The sequence below is a fragment of the Pseudorasbora parva genome, chromosome 15, assembly GCF_024679245.1.
Source record: "Pseudorasbora parva isolate DD20220531a chromosome 15, ASM2467924v1, whole genome shotgun sequence".
NCBI lineage: Eukaryota > Metazoa > Chordata > Actinopteri > Cypriniformes > Gobionidae > Pseudorasbora > Pseudorasbora parva.
In genome coordinates, this window is record NC_090186.1 from 21,335,610 (window position 1) to 21,352,216 (window position 16,607).

The 16,607-nt window shown below is 39.9% G+C and overlaps 1 long non-coding RNA gene across 1 annotated transcript; it reads right to left on the reverse strand.

Annotated features, from left to right (window-relative positions):
• Nucleotides 1-551: 551 nt before the first annotated feature.
• LOC137041889 (uncharacterized) lies at nt 552-4,509 on the reverse strand. Its single transcript, XR_010898171.1, has 6 exons — nt 4,454-4,509; nt 3,535-3,588; nt 3,217-3,295; nt 2,946-3,101; nt 1,198-1,309; nt 552-1,075 (listed from the first exon to the last, which is right to left on the reverse strand). It is a non-coding gene; the product is annotated as an uncharacterized lncRNA (long non-coding RNA).
• Nucleotides 4,510-16,607: the final 12,098 nt, after the last annotated feature.

The following is a 16,607-nucleotide window of genomic DNA, read 5'->3' on the forward strand; positions in this document are numbered from 1 at the left end:
ATTGGTAACCCTTAAAAAAAGTAAGTTTTCTCAACTTAAATAACTACATTCTATCAACTTAATTTCAATCACACAAGACTCAAATAGCTTTAGAAATATTTATTAACAATTCATTTTATTAAATTTAATTTCCCTTTTTTACAAACTTTGAGAAATCATTACAAACTGTTCATATTTGTTGTGCAAATGAAACTTCCTGACACACTTAACATCCATTTCATTAACAGTCTTTTTGAAAAGTTGTCATTGCCTTTCAGGATTATGCTAAAAACTGAGCCACTAATCTATCTTTAAAAATAAATATAAACAGTGGTTATGCGAATAAATTAGCCACATAAATAAAAAGGGATACTTCACAAAAGGGAAAGTTCACCAACAAATGGTTCAAGTTGTTCCAAACCTGTATTTGTTTCTTCCTTCTGCTGAACACATAGGATGATGTGTTGAAGAATGTTGGTAACCAGACAGCTGACGGTACCCATTGACCTCCATAGCAGGAAAAAAAAATACTCTGGAAGTCAATGGGTACCGTCAACTGTCTGGTTACCAACATTCTTAAACACATCTTTTGTGTTCAGCAGAAGAAAGAAACTCATACATGTTTGGAACAACATGAACCATTTTTGGATGAAATATATCCCTTTAATATATTCTATGGAACCATTTCTACCGAGTGTATTGTGATAAGTGCTTTAGAATAGCTTACAGGCAATGCTATAAACCATGTTAAAAAATCTAATTAAAAAATAAACAGATCATGGAAAATCTTTAACAGCAATGGGTGATTACCCTTTCACCAATCAACTACAGATTCAAACATACAACTAGATACTAGACAAACATATGAAACAAATGGATAATCTTACAAACATAAGAAAACAAATTAAACTAAACTAGATACATTCTTTCAAACACAAACTAGACATAAGCACATTCAAACATTACTTCAAGTTCACTGTAGTCTACTGAAAAGACTGCTTGACATCTTGTGCTAATGAAGCTGTAAGAGCACTTTCTGGAATGCCGTGAATATAAGCTCACCCAGCTCACCCTCGCAATCATCTCGTAGGTTATCCTAAAGTAGTGCACATAAAAATAAATTTAAAAAACATTTAAAAAAAAAAAAAACATTTTGCTACCACAAATGTAAAATTTTCTGAAAAATAAATCAAAATAGAATGTGGCCTTTCAACTCACAAGGTATTCCTTGATAAGGTCTTGATTTCCCCCCAGGAAAAGGATGAGCCGGCGTTCTGACATGGAATCCGGAAGCTCTGTGCTGAGTTTACTACATGAACAGCATAGGAGACTGCAAAGAAGAAAAGAAACTGTTGAATAAAGTCATTATTTTATTAAAATAAACATTTAGTTCACTTCAGAATTCAATTTCCTGATAATTTAGTCACCCCAAGATGTTCATGTCTTTTTTTTTTTTTTTGTCGAAAAGAAATTAAGGTTTTTGAGGAAAACATTCCAGGATTTTTTTCGATATAGTGGACTTCAATGGTTACCAATGGGTTAAAGGTCAAAATTGCAGTTTCAGTGCAGCTTCAAAGAGCTCTACACGATCCTTGACGGGGAATAAAGGTCTAATTGAGCCAAACCATCGGTATACGTTTTAACCACAAATGCTTGTTTTGCACTAACTCTGTGTCTTCTCACATTATGTTATAGCACTGTAAAGGTCATGCGTGACATAGGTGGAAGTACCGATCCAGTGTTTGCGAAACGGTAGTGCAAAGACTAAGTCAAATCCCCTGTCACCTAAAAAAAGAGGGTAAAACATCGCAAATTTCTTTAAAAGACAGATTGTTTCGTTAGATAAGACCCTTATTCCTTGTCTGGGAGCCATTTGAAGCTGCACTGACACTGCAGTTTGGATCGTCAACCTGTTGATCCCAGTGAAGTCCACTATATGGAGAAAAATTTGGCATGCTTTTAAAAAAAAAACTTTAATTTCCTTTCGGCTGAAGTTACAAAGACATAAAGATCTTGGACGACATGGGGGTGAGTAAATTATCAAGAAATTAATTCTAAAGTGTACTCTTTAAAAATGCATCTGAATCAGTCATTGCTGGCATTTATAATTTAGTCCGATAATAAAACATGCGTCAACAAATCATTTATTAGCTTTATACCCTAATACATTTAATCATTCTTGATTAAAGGGATAGTTTTGTTAAATTTACAGGCCATCCAAGATGCATAAAAGGTGACTTTTTTCTTCAGTATATCAGTAAAGATTTTTTTAGCTGAAACCGCATTCCTCTGTGATTCATATAAATGCAAGTCAATGGCTACCGTCACTTTGAGAGTAAAAACAAAATAAAAAAAACATGTGAAAAAAAACAAAAAAAACATGCAGACAAAAAAAAAAAAAATACCCGGGGCTACTGACATCACATCGAGTCTTATAAAGTGAAACGATCAGTCTATGCAAGAAACTGAGCATTATTAACATGCAACATTGCCATGAACGTACTTAGGACTGTTTGCTGAGGCTGTTTGCTTCCTCAAAGCTTACAGGTAATAATAGATTCAGTTTCCTCCATAGGCCGATCATTTTGCTTTATAAAACCTCAAAGAATCGCCAGGACCCACAGGTATTATTTTTGGTTTGCCTGTATGCATTTTTTTTTTAAATTCTTTTTGACTTGCATTATATCAACATGGACCACAGTTTCAGCTAAAAAACAACAACAACATATTTACTGTTCTACTGAAAGAAAGAAAAAAGTCACCTACATATTTTGGATAGGCTGAGGGTGGGTAAATTAACAGCATTTTTTATTTTATGACTGAACTATCCCTTTTAAATTGTCCGTTTTGTTTGTGTGGTGATGACATTTCAAATTTCTATGCTATAAACAAGTATTTAGCAATTAAATGTTACTGAGACTAAAATAAGATTGTGCAGTTTATATTAATGTAACACACAGACGTACCAGTTATAAGATTTTAAAAATTGCAGCAGTCTTCTCACGGGTTGCTCCTCCTTTTGAATGGATTACTCTGATTAGTTGATTCATGTACACGTCCAACTGGGCCAGGAACGTGTCTTCCAGTGGAACAGCCATAAGCCTATAGAACTCTGAATTGATCTAAAATCAGAAAGAAAGAAAAAAAAAACCAGTCAACAACAGTCAAACTGATTATATCAATTCATAAAAGGTATTTAGCCAGTAAAACCAGAACTTTAAATTATTTTTTCAATACCTTGTAATGTCTGAAAAGCACAGGCCACCTCGCCTTGAAATCCCTGACACTGGCCTCCTGCATCACTACCTCCTTCTATCTATGAGCAAACGAAAGAGACATTTTGTTCATGACAACCTTTTAATTTTTCCTTTTTTTTCAGCCTCTGTTAAAAGTTCAAGTCTGTGGCTGCTTAAGCTTTCAGCAAGTTAACAGACACCTCTACACACACCTGTCAATAGTCAATAATGTTAGATAACACAAGATGGAATTTACTCATACATATCCAACATTAGTAATTAATATCATCAACTATATAAGAAATGATAAATTACTTACCATGTAATATTATAGCAAAGTTTTATCAGTTGTCAAACATTAAGACTTTCGGTCCTAAGAGGAGAAAAAGTAATTGTCAACAATTGTAGTTTGTAAGTGATTGTAAGTGAAAAAATGGTTTGCTACAGGTCAAGGAAGTTAATTAATTAGATGTGGAAATACTAATATTTCTACTAAAAAACCCTGAAAATTTGTCTGGATGTAACACCATGAGGTAGGCAAATGAACGGCGCTAGTGTTAGGCACAATGACGTTCATCACAGGCTGAATCAGAAATCGCCTCCTATACCCTCAAATAGGGCATTATTTGAAATGACAGTCCTTTGTAGTGGTGTCCGAAACCATAGTGGACGTTACTGACTGAGTGCACTCATTTAATTCCACATTGCACCGCAATAACCAGTGTAAGTTACAGCCGGTGTCACAAACGGATGTCCGACTTCACATCATAATTTTGCCCGAAAAAGTGACGTTTTAAAGACAGATAAAAGAACAGACAAACATTACTTTAAAAGCAAACTCAATATTATACTGCAGGAATTCAAATTCGAGCATGTTGTCCCGCTCTGCGAGCACTTCCTGCCCACAGCATTTCCACTAACGTTAACTTTATCTTACACAGACGGCACAGACGGTTAAGGAGGCATCAATTAAAAAATATATATTTCATACACATACTCCCAAGATCCAAACTGAACACATTTATATAAGACAAACGAGTAACTTAAGTTACAACATATTGTTACATAGAACATACTCAGAAACGCTATATCGCAAACGTACGTTCAAAAGTTCGGTTAATTTAGATTTAATTAGAATTTATGTTCACAGACAACATCAATTAACTCAAAAACAACTAAAACACACGTCCACAAGGTACATTTTCGAGTATAGTAATTAAAACAAACTTCCAACCTACCTTTTTCATCCGAGTCCCGAGAGAGAAAAAAATGGCCGCCGAACAGAACATTTTCCAATTTTCAGACAGGCTCGTGCGTAATGACGTCAGAAAAAAACGTCTGACGCGGGTGTCCTTAAAGGGAAATCTTACTTTGGGTGAAAGTGACATTTTAAAGGGAAATCATACTTTGGGTGAAAGTGACATTTTAAAGGGAAATCATACTTTGGGTGAAAGTGAGATTTTGAATCTATCTGAATTTCTATGCGTTCAAGTTGAAAGAGTGTACAATTATACTTTGAGTGAAAGTGAGATTTTGAATCTATCTGAATTTCTATGTGTTTAAGTTGAAAAAGTGTACAATAATCCATTACAATTAGGAAAGCAGAAATACCAAGTAAATAGACTCAAATAGTTGTAGTAATCCAACTTTCACCCAGGTTCACTTTTTACAGTGTACTCCCTTGACGCACTCCCCACTTCTTTTTTCAAAAGTGTGTTTAACTGTTTGGAAGCAGATCTCCTAGAAGTGGTGAACTCCTCACTTCTCTATGGGACTTTTCCAACCGCCCTTAAAACTGCAATAGTTAAGCCTCTTCAGAAAAAGAGAAATCTGGATAGCTCCATATTGAGCAACTACAGACCAATCTCAAATCCCCCCTTCATAGGCAAAATCATTGAAATGGTTGTTTTCAATCAACTAAACAAATTCTTAAACTCAAATGGATTCTTTGACAATTTTCAATCTGGTTTCCAACCGCATCACAGCACAGAGAATATAAATGATATTCGCTTAAATACTGATACAGGCAAAACATCAATTCTGGTTCTACTCGACCTCAGTGCAGCATTCGATACTGCTGACCACAACATACTTCTATACAGGCGGGGAAACTGGGTCGGGCTTTCTGGGATGGTCCTCAAATGGTTCAGGTCAAACTTAGAAGGGAGAGGTTATTATGTGAGTATAGGAGACCATAAGTCTGAGTGGACATCCATGACATGCGGAGTTCCACAAGGGTCAATTCTTGCACCACTCCTGTTTAACCTGTATATGCTGCCACTGAGCCAAAAAAAGAAAAATAACAATATTGCTTACCACAGCTATGCTGACGACAACCAGCTCTACTTAGCACTATCACCTAATGACTACAGCCCCATTGACTCCCTGTGCAAATACATTGATGAAGTTAACAACTGGATGTGCCAAAACTATCTTCAGTTAAACAAAGACAAAACTGAAATCACTACATTTGGAAACAAAGATGAAATTCTCAAGGTGAACGCATATCTTGAGGCTAAAGGTCTAATAACAAAAAATCAAGTCAGGAATCTTGGAGTGATTTTGGAGTCAGACCTGAGTTTCAGTAGTCATGTCAAAGCAATAATTAAATCAGCATACTATCATCTGAAAAATATTGCAAGAATTAGATGTTTTGTTTCCAGGCAAGACTTAGAGAAACTTGTTCATGCTTTCATCACCAGTAGGGTGGACTATTGTAATGGCCTTCTCACCGGCCTTCCCAAAAAGACCATTAGACAGCTTCAGCTTATACAGAACGCTGCTGCCAGGATTCTGAGCAGAACCAGAAAATATGACCATCACACCAGTCATCAGGTCTTTATACTGGCTTCCAGTTACTTCTAGGATCGATTTTAAAGTACTACTATTTGTTTATAAATCTCTCAATTACCCAGGACCTCAATACATTGCAGATATGCTGATTAAACACAAACCCAACAGATCACTCAGATCAGCAGGATCAAATCAGTTAGAAATACCAAGAGTTCACTCAAAGCAAGGAGAGTCTGCTTTTAGCTATTATGCCAGCCGTAGTTGGAAACAGCTTCCTAAACAGATCAGATGTGCTCCAACAGTAGCCACATTCAAATCCAAACTCAAAACACGTCGGTTTAGCTGTGCATTTACTGAATGAGCACTGAGCCACTGTAGAATGATTGCACCTTATCTATGCATAATTTTTTTTAAATTCTTTTTATAACTGTTTTAGTTTACCGTTGTTTTTTTTTTTTCTTTGGTTATCATTATTTTATTATTTTTAATTCTCTTTACATTGTATTCTTTTTCTTATGCATTTTTATCCCTATTTTAATTCCTTTCTATGTAAAGCACTTTGAATTGCCATTGTGTATGAAATGTGCTATATAAATAAACTTGCCTTGCCTTGCCTTGCTTAAGAGTGTCAATGATGGCCTTCTGGACAGCAGTCAGGTCTTACCCATGATTGTGGTTTTGGGTAATGAACCAGGCTGGGAGATTTTAAAAGCCTCAGGAATCTTTTGCAGGTGTTTAGAGTTAATTAGTTGATTCAGATGATTAGGTTAATAGCTCGTTTAGAGAAACTTTTCATGATATGCTAATTTTTTGAGATTTTTGAATTTGAATTTTTGAATTTTTGGGGTTTTCATGAGCTGTATAATAAAATCATCAGTATTAAAACAATAAAAGACCTGAACAATTTCAGTTGGTGTGTAATGAATCTAAAATATATGAAAGTTAAATTTTTATCATTACATTATGGAAAATAATGAAATTTATAACAATATGCTATTTTTTTGAGAAGGACTTGTATTCTAGTGGATTACCATGATCTTTACTTTAGAATATTATGCATTATTCACATTAAAATATAAACATATGAATCTGTATAGTACTCATATGAATCTGTACAGTAGCTCTTAGTAGTCCTCTGAGAGGTATGAAAAACAGTAGTTATTGATTAGCTAATATTGAACTACCAGATTCAGCTGAACGTTAATAAAATTAGTTAATCAGAGTATCTTTTAGCAGTTAGCAGTTACTGCATTGTTAATAGTGCATTACTCATTTGTACCTGTGTAGTTATTCATTAATGATGGAACAGTAGTCTAAAGTGTTTCCTTATACTTAGCCATTTTTCTTATCCTTTAAGCATTGAATGAAATATAGAACAAATATATGTATAATCAACATATCATTTTATGTATCTACTATATCCTGTTCTTCTATTCACGAAAGGATCCAATCATTTCTGCCTAATATTTTTGCCAAAACAAAATCATTTGTAAGCATGTTTTTTTCTTTTTTCTTTAATAAAGCAGCATTTTTTTGTCTACTGTTTGGAACAGATATTACATAAAATATTGCCAGGATGGCAGATTTCAAGGTTTTGGAACAGAGCTACAGTCTCATAGGATATAAAGGGAAAATCATTTCAATTTGCCAGTAATATTGAGTCAGCTTTGTAATCTCTGCTTAACTGACTTTAATGCTTCTAGTTTTATTAGTGGAGTATTTCTGGTAACAGGCAAGAGGGAGTGCTCTTGATTAGGTTTACTCACTGTAGCCTCTCTATTTCTTTTGCAGTGATGAGGTAGAGAATTCATAGTGTGCCCTGAGGCAGCAGAGAGAAAACTTTTACTAACAGAACGATTTTCCTTTTTTTGCTTCTAAGAATGATTTCTTATGCACAATATTTCTTTCTCAGAATAGAATGATTTAGTTTCTGTTATCTGTTATCCCTTATACAAAAAAAGTTTGTTTATACTTTCTTTGTGTTTTGTTCAAGTAATAATGATATTAATAATTCATTACATTTATATAGCGCTTTTTCTAGACACCCAAAGCGCTTTACATTTAGAAGCGGGGAATCTCCTCAACCACCACCAATGTGCAGCATCCAGTGATTAGGCCAATCATTATATGGGGATTATTAGGAGGCCATGATAGACAGGGGCCAATGGGCAAATTTGGCTAGGATGCCGGGGTTACACCCCTACTCTTTATCGAAGGAAATCCTGTGATTTTTAATGACCACAGAGAGTCAGGACCTCGGTTTAACGCCTCATCCGAAGGACGGTGCTCATTGACAGTATTGTTTCCCCATCACTATACTGGGGCGTTAGGACCCACACAGACCACAGGGTGAGAACCCCCTGCTGGCCTCACTAACACCTCTAACAGCTAACTGGTTTTCCCAATTGGTCTCCCATCCAGGTACTGACCAGGCTCAGCCCTGCTTAACTTCAGTGGGAAACCAGTCTTGGGCTACAGGATGACATGACTGCTGGCGTGAGTAGTCTGTTTCATGTGGATTAATTGGGAAGATGTATCACAAGAGTAAAATTATGTAGGAAAATCACAATATGTGTGCTGCATGAGCAGTCTTTGATGTGAAGACATTGATGTTAGTGCAATATGCATGTGTTACCAACAGAGGTGACACAGATAACTGGAGACAGTGATAAACAGAGTTTATTGAACACAACCAGGATATTAGCAGAAGAGGTGAGTGATGGCAGAGTTGAATCCAAGGGGAATGACACAAGGGTGATAGTGTACGTCTCTGTTGCAAGAGTTCAGAAGATCGGGACACTGGAACAATGGATACAGGGAACCAGGAGACAAGACACGGAGAAGCCAGTAAGTATTCAGGGCAGTGACTGAGTGAATATGTGGGGCTTAAGTGCATGAGGTGATTGCCGTGATGGATGATGTGCAGGTGCACGTAATCAGTACTCTGGTGACTGTGATTGTTATGTCTGGGAGACTAGGTTACCGGATTGATCTGCTGGAGGATGGTGAAGGGGTCAGATGCAGTCTGATGGCCATAGTGGCCTCGGCCTTGGGGGCCTCTGAGCGGAGCAGGTCGGCTGTCATCCTGCATCTTCGGAGAGCCCTCTGAAGTTGGTGGTGTGCAGAGTCCTAGACCCTCTCACTCTCTCAGAACCAGTAATCGACAGCAGGGACATCGGAGTGTAACGACAATGACTTATGAGTTTAATGTCTCGGGGAATAATTAACTCAAAAGGGATTTACTATTCAATATTCATGAATTTATGAATATAATTTGCTAGTCGTTCATTACGTATTAAAATTTTCCGATAGGGAAAATTGTTTAATTAAATACAAGTAACCCTTTACGGAATTGCTTGAAATTATCCTACTAAGTTTGTCCTGCAAATTAGTTACAGACTTTTCAAATCAATTCTCAATAAGGGATTACTGCTTTACGAGCACATAAGAAACATTAACTTTACTGATCAGGACAAAATCAATATTTCAAATGGTCATACAGTTTACTTTACTAACATAGTAGCATAAGCAGTTAGGTAACGTTAGATCGTACGTTTCATTGACTTTGTGTATGTGGGAGAACAAGAGACTCAACTCATTAAATGTCTTTTGGAGGTTTAATAAACACAGACTAAAAATAACACTACGATTCACACAGAAAGTACACACTAAATATGCATCACGAGAGTAGAAATATCGATATTAACGAAAGATTCAGAAAAGAGAATAATGAATAGACTGAAGTTAGAGAGAGATAAAAGAGAGAGAGAGATGGGACAAAGAATTAGGGATAAGAAGCAGCTTTCCTTTAGTTCATCAAATACAACCTTCACGGAGTTAACTTGTCCCAACAGGAAAATAACACACCCTCTTAACAGCAGTTTGAATTTTGGAAAATTAAGAATACTTGCTTTCGTTTTGGTTTCGTTTTGGCTTCTCGCGTGTGTGCGTGTGTTCCTGCGTGTCCGGTGGTTCTTTCCGCGGTCGGGAGGGAAGCAGCTTTTTCTCTAGCGGTGCTTCGTGTTCTCCTCCTGAAGAAGGCCCTTGAGGCTAGTAAGTTGATGACTCAGTAGGGAAGCGAGGAGAACCAGGGAAGAGGGGAAGAGAGGAGGAGCTGGGGCCTGCTTGGAGGGCCTGCATTGGTGGCCTGGCTTAAGGGCCAGCCACCGTGGGTGTTGGGTCCGCCAGGGAGAGAAGAGGAGCGAAGTTGGAGAAGTAAGAGAGAGTTTCAGAAGAGAGCGATTGTGATCTCCACTGGTCTTTTAAGACAATTAATCCACGCCCCCTTCTGGGTAGTCTACCCAATCCAGAGGGTGAATTCTGTGCTGGAAAAGTTCTCTTTGTCTTGTTTTACGACCTGCTTTGCATGTTTCTGAGGTGTCGTAAAGGGGTGTTGATTTTGTATGGTTTTACTCCCAAGTTTGCTAAACATATTAATGATACATTTCATAATCCCATTTGGTGCATCGTTGGGTAAGTCGAAGAAATAGGAATATTTAGATATCAAACACCTTATGGCTGGGAGATATTAAAGCAGAGATACATTCTTATACAGAAATATAAGCATTTAAAATAAACTTACATTGTTTCTACCCCATGATTGAGTAGGCATGAGTCAAGGAGCATGCATATATGAGGTTACCTGAACTAGTAAATTGTTAAGACAAAGACAAAAAGATGCAAAATACCAAACAGAAGAAACATTTTACAAGACAGTTATGTGTTTACATATAATGTCCTGGGGTGCATGTTCATTTATAGATGGTTTGTCTATAATTTGAGGTAAAAGCGGGTTTGTTACAAGCTTCGTGTCGTAAACTCTTTGTGAATAAGACACTCTTCCTGCACTTTTCTGTGGCCAAATTCTTTTGGGCCATAAAACATCTTATCAGATGGTTTCCAGGGTAACGAAGAATCTTTCTCTGTTGTGTTGGGGGAAGGTCTGGTACTAAGCACAAAGCATTCAAAACATATTTGTTAAATGTAACTGGCGATTGTGTGTTTGATTCGCCTGAGTCGCTACAGGAGGGTTCCACTGACCATGGGAAGAGTGGTGGTTAATATCACATGAAACGGGGTGAGACCGGTGACAGGCTGGTGGAGAGAGTTTTGTGCGTACTTGGCCCATCCTAAGAACTGGTTCCAGGAGTCCTGGTGGCCATGACAGAAGGTATGGAGGAAACGGCCAATCTCCTGAATGTTCAGTTCTGTCTGCCTCGTTTGGGGATGGTATCCTGATGACAGGCTGATGGTCACACCTAGGAGGGAGAAGAAGGCTTTCTAAACCTTGGAGATAAACTGTGGACCCTTGTCCAACATAATGTCTTCAGGGATGCCATTAAATTGGAAGATGTGGTTGAACATTAACTCAGCCATTTCCAGGGCAGTGAGCAGACCTCTTAGTGGGATAAGGCAGCAGGACTTGGAGAAACGGTCTACAACTACAAGGACACAGGTGCAGTTCTCAGAGACTGGGAGATCTGTGATGAAATCCACTCCTAGGTGTGACCATGGTCAGTTGGGAACGGGCAGAGGATGTTTTCCAGCTGGTAGGTGGTGTGGACTGTTGGCCATGGCACATGGCACACACCAGAAGCGTTGGCGTAGCGATGAGAGGATTTCATGGATGAAGCCTCATGGATGAAATTCTTGAATACGGAGGGGGCTTAGGCAAGTCCATATGGCATGACCAGGTATTCATTGCTATGCTGATGACCCACAGCTCTACCTCTCAACCAGATGATCCCACAGTAGCTGCACAAATCTCAAGCTGTCTGGCAGACATCTCGGCATGGATGAAAAAACATCACCTGCAGCTCAATCTAGCAAAGACTGAGCTGCTTGTTTTCCCTGCTAATCCCACCATACAACACGATTTTACCATCCAGCTAGGTTAATCTTTGATTACTCCTTCAAGGTCGGTCAGAAATCTTGGAGTAATCTTTGATGACCAGCTGTCCTTCAAAGACCACATCTCAAAGACAGCTCGGTCATGCAGGTTTGCATTGCACAACATTAGGAAAATCAGACCGTTCCTTACGGAGCATGCAACACAGCTTCTTGTCCAAGCCCTGGTCATTTCTAGACTTGACTATTGCAATGCGCTTCTGGCTGGACTTCCATCTTGTGCAATCAAACTGCTGCAAATGATCCAGAACGCTGTGGCACGTCTTGTATTCAATGAGCCCAAAATGGCACATGTCACACCTCTATTCATCTCTCTGCATTGGCTACCACTTGCTGCCCGGATCAAATTCAAAGCTCTGACTCTTGCTTATGGATCTTCCACAAGCTCAGCACCTGCATACTTCGACTCACTCCTACGAGTCTACACCCCCACCAGAAGCCTTCCCTCAGTTAATGAGCGAAGGCTTGTGGTACCATCACAGAGAGGCATGAAATCCCTCTCTAGAACGTTTTCTTTCATTGTTCCTGGTTTGTGGAACAATCTTCCGTCCTCCATTCGCTTCATTCAAAAGACAGGTAAAAACTCATCTCTTCCATGAGCACTTAATCTTACATAAAAAAAGAAAAAAAAAATTCTCCTCTATTTCTCCTTTCTTCTTCCCTTTCTGGTTTTTGCTACTCTGAGCAGAATACAAATCTTGGTATTTGGGGCACTTTGCCTCTTCTTGATGGATCGCTTCCTGTTCTCCTGAGTTGTAAGTCGCTTTGGATAAATGTGTCTGCTAAATGCATAAATGTAAATGTATTCATAGTGGCCAGTGGGTGTGACAATGGCGGTCTTGCACTTGTCCCCCTCACGTATCCGGATGAGGTTGTACGCACTGCGGAGGTCCAGCTTTGTGAACACAGTGGCACCACAGAGATGTTCCAGGGTAGCTGGGACAAGAAGAAGGGGGTACCTGAATTTGACGGTGAGCCCGCAAGCCTCCGTCCTTTTTTGCCACAAAGAAGGAACTCGAAGCAGCAGGGGTAGTGGATGGACAAATGTAGCCTTGCTCCAGTGCTTCCTTGATGTAGAGAGGATAGATATTTCCTTTGGGTACTGGTTCACTGGGCAGCAGATCAATGGCACAGTCCTATGGCCGATGGGGAGGCAGCTTGGAATCCCATTCGGGACAGTAGACGTCACTGAAGGGGGCATAGCAAGAAGGACTCTTGATGGACGTGGTGCAGACAGGGAGATCTTGGGAACGAGGAGAGGGACGTACCGGTTGGAAAGCAGTCGGGAAACAGGTGTCTCCCCACTTCAGGACTTTCAGTCTTTCAGGAGATGACTGGGCTATGCTGATCTAACCATGTAGCCTAGAAATTTAGACGCACCCTAGCGGCAGCAAATCCAATCTGCCCGCGAGTGTCGTCTAGCAACTCTCAATACAGTTCTGAGCTTTAAACGCCAAACTCTGGTCGGGCCAATCACGAGTCGGTGGGCGGGGCTTAACATAATGATGGCAGAGTTGCGCTTGCATGCTTCTAGTAAACACAAAAACTGTCGAACGGCGGTCTTTTGAATCAGCTTTTACCGCGACTCTGGAAGACTTGGAGTTAAGCTTTTCTCTGAGAAAAGAACAAAGAACGGCACTGAAGTCATTCTTAAGAAGGGAAGATGTGTTATGAGTTTTACCGACCGGATGCGGTGAAAGTTTAATCTTTCAACTAGCTCTGGTTGGTTGTAGCGCTATCCAATTGCATGCATGCCGTGCAGAGGGAGTTTGAAAGACAACCGTTTATCCCGCCCCTCCCACCCCTTGGATTGAGCCCTGTCAATGGTGAGTTTCCAGACCAAACATCTTGATGTGGGTCTGGCTTGTCAGGCTACTAACCATGGGCACCCTAAGATTATATCAGTGCAGTGGTGGATTCCTCCAGAACCAGCAGATGTAAATGTTCCATATGGAGGATTCCAACTTCAATGCTGATAGGGCTCACAGAGCGACTGACCTGCCTCCGACTGAGGGGTTTTCCGGTTATCGATTGGATCTGGTAGATAGTCGGAGTAGTGTTCGTGCGGAGCTTGAGCTGGTTTAGAGGGTACCTGAGATGAAGTTCCCGGCTGACCCAGAGTCGAAGAGGGCAGTAACTTGAAGAGAAATACCAGCAGCAGTAAGGTTTACAGTAGTGGTTAGTAGTTTCATTTTCTGAAGGGAATGAATGACTGATCGCACTCACCATAGGACGTGGAGGACGGCTGGGGCATTACAGGAGACCACAGTATAACCAGAGACCCTGGGTCAGCCGCCTCTGCCTCTCTCAGCCTTGAATTGTCCAGTTGCATTGCCTCGTTGGCTGGTTTTGGAGAGCTGACACCATCTGGTCGGCGGAGGTAAGGAGAGAATGACGGCTGGCCCTGGTGTTCTTCGATACACTACTGCATGAGTGGCGAAGCGGATGGAGAGCTGAATGAACTGTTCTAGCCAGATGGTATACTCATATGCAGCGAGATGCAGCTGCACTCGAGGATCCAGACCCTGTCGGTAGGTCGTTATCAGGGATTGTTCATTTCAGCCACGAGTGTTTGAAAATGTAGAGCATTCTCATTTACAGACTGAGAACCTTGTTTTAAGTGGTAAAGTTCCGCCCATCGGAGCACTCTACCAGGTAGCTGTGAAGTGATGAACGCCACTTTGGCGCGATCATGTGGGTACAAGTGCGGCTGCATCTGCAAGTCCAGCGTGCATTGAAGCAGAAACCTGTTGCAATCCTCCGCCGAACCAGAGTAGGGCTGCCGGTCTGGCCATGTGACTGGGGCACTCCGTCGGTGAAGAAAAAGCAGTTTTGTTTCCAGAAGTGCACGCTGGTGAAGGTGAAGGTGCAGGTGCGCTGGTGGGGAGAGCTCGCCGAACAGTACTGTACGTCTCTGTTGCAGGAGTTCAGAAGATCGGGACACTGGAGCGATGGATACAGGGAACCAGGAGACAAGACAAGGAGAAACTTGGGAGACAAGGAGAAGCAGGTAAGTATTCAGGGGAGTCCGTGGAAGCAAGCATTAACGTGAGCATGTGCAAATGAGACCGTACAGTGACTGAGTGAATCTGTGGGGCTTAAGTGCAGGAGGTGATTGCCGTGATGATGTGCAGGTGCGTGCAATCAGTACTCTGTTGACTTTGATCGTTGTGTCTGGGAGAGGTTGGAGCCGGGCATGCTTGTAACAGCATGTTCCTATTTCTACATTCAAATATCTTACCGTGAGTGGTGTGAATAAAACTTGATGTAGTTCATTTCAAATTCTGGATTATGCAGTTTTGTTTTAGAATGGAAAGCAATAATTTTTATTGTAATGTGCTTGATCACTAACTATGAACTCTAATGTCCACAACACTAGCGATGTTTGCTTTATGAAAGCAAAACACCCTGAGTGTTGTGCTTATTTGATAATTTAGTTGTTATCTTAACATGCTAAAGTCACACCTATTTAGAATGACCTGTATTAGTCAGATATGCTGGGAGGGCATAATAATAGCAAAATGGTCACTGCTTACATCTGTTTTATATCAAAGACAACAAAACATTGATTTTAAGTTGAAATGTATATGCAGCTTCTTAACAAACACATACACTACACTGACAAAAATAATGACACCCCAATTTAGGTGTTCCAATCACTTCCATAGCCACAGATGTACAAAATCAAGCACCTAGGCAGACTGCTTCTACAAACATTTGTGAAAAAATTGGTCACTCTCAGGAGCTCATTGAATTCAAGTGAATGAGGTAACTAAACAGCCACAGGTGGAGAAAGATTTACTATTCAGGGACTGACGAGAACAGATGCAGACTTTAGAAGAGTAATGATGACAAACAATGTCCAGGAAGTAGCCATGAGATGGAGGCTTCGTTGCGGGCGTGGAGCTGATGATAGATGGGCACCAGTATCATATGTTGCGTCCCAATTTGCCTATTTATACTACGTCCTAAAAGTATGTACTCTTTTTGTGAAGAAAAAGTACATACTTTTCAGTGTGTAGCAGAAAAGTATGCAAGTTTAGGGACATTACTTTGTCATCTTTAACGGACTCTGTCGCTTGGTTACGTGTAATTTCCTACCATATCTGAGAGAAATGTAGTAGCACGTTGATTGCCATTCGTGGGTCTTTAATGCTGAGACTCTTCTTTTGTGTTTGCAGTTTAAATATACTGATGCATTTAAAAGTTAATGTCCAAACATGTCATTACAAAAGCTCACAATGCTGCTGCAGGTGAAATATAATGTTAACACTGAATACATTTTTTTGTCAGGTTAAATAGTGATATTTGGTCAGTGGTCACTCAAACCCCTTTATCTAAACCCCTCTACTTAAACATCAGACTCACACATCCGTCAAGTCTGTAGTTTTTTTATGCTTTTTAGCTGCGTTTGTAGTCCTAATCGAATCCTCGTTCAACTCTCAATGGGTTGTGGGCAATATCAGCCATTAAGAGTGTTCGTTGAACTGTACTTCGAATTCTGACCGGAAATAGTAAACCATCTGGGTATCTTTGGAATACTATTTTCAACATACTACGATTTGGGACATACTAAATCTATTTTCGAGTACTATTTAGTATGGATAGTATGCTAATTGGGACGCAGAGATGGTGTCATTGATTGAGGGAGGATCCAGGGCAGAGTCCTGACTGCAGGGGCGTACGGAACCC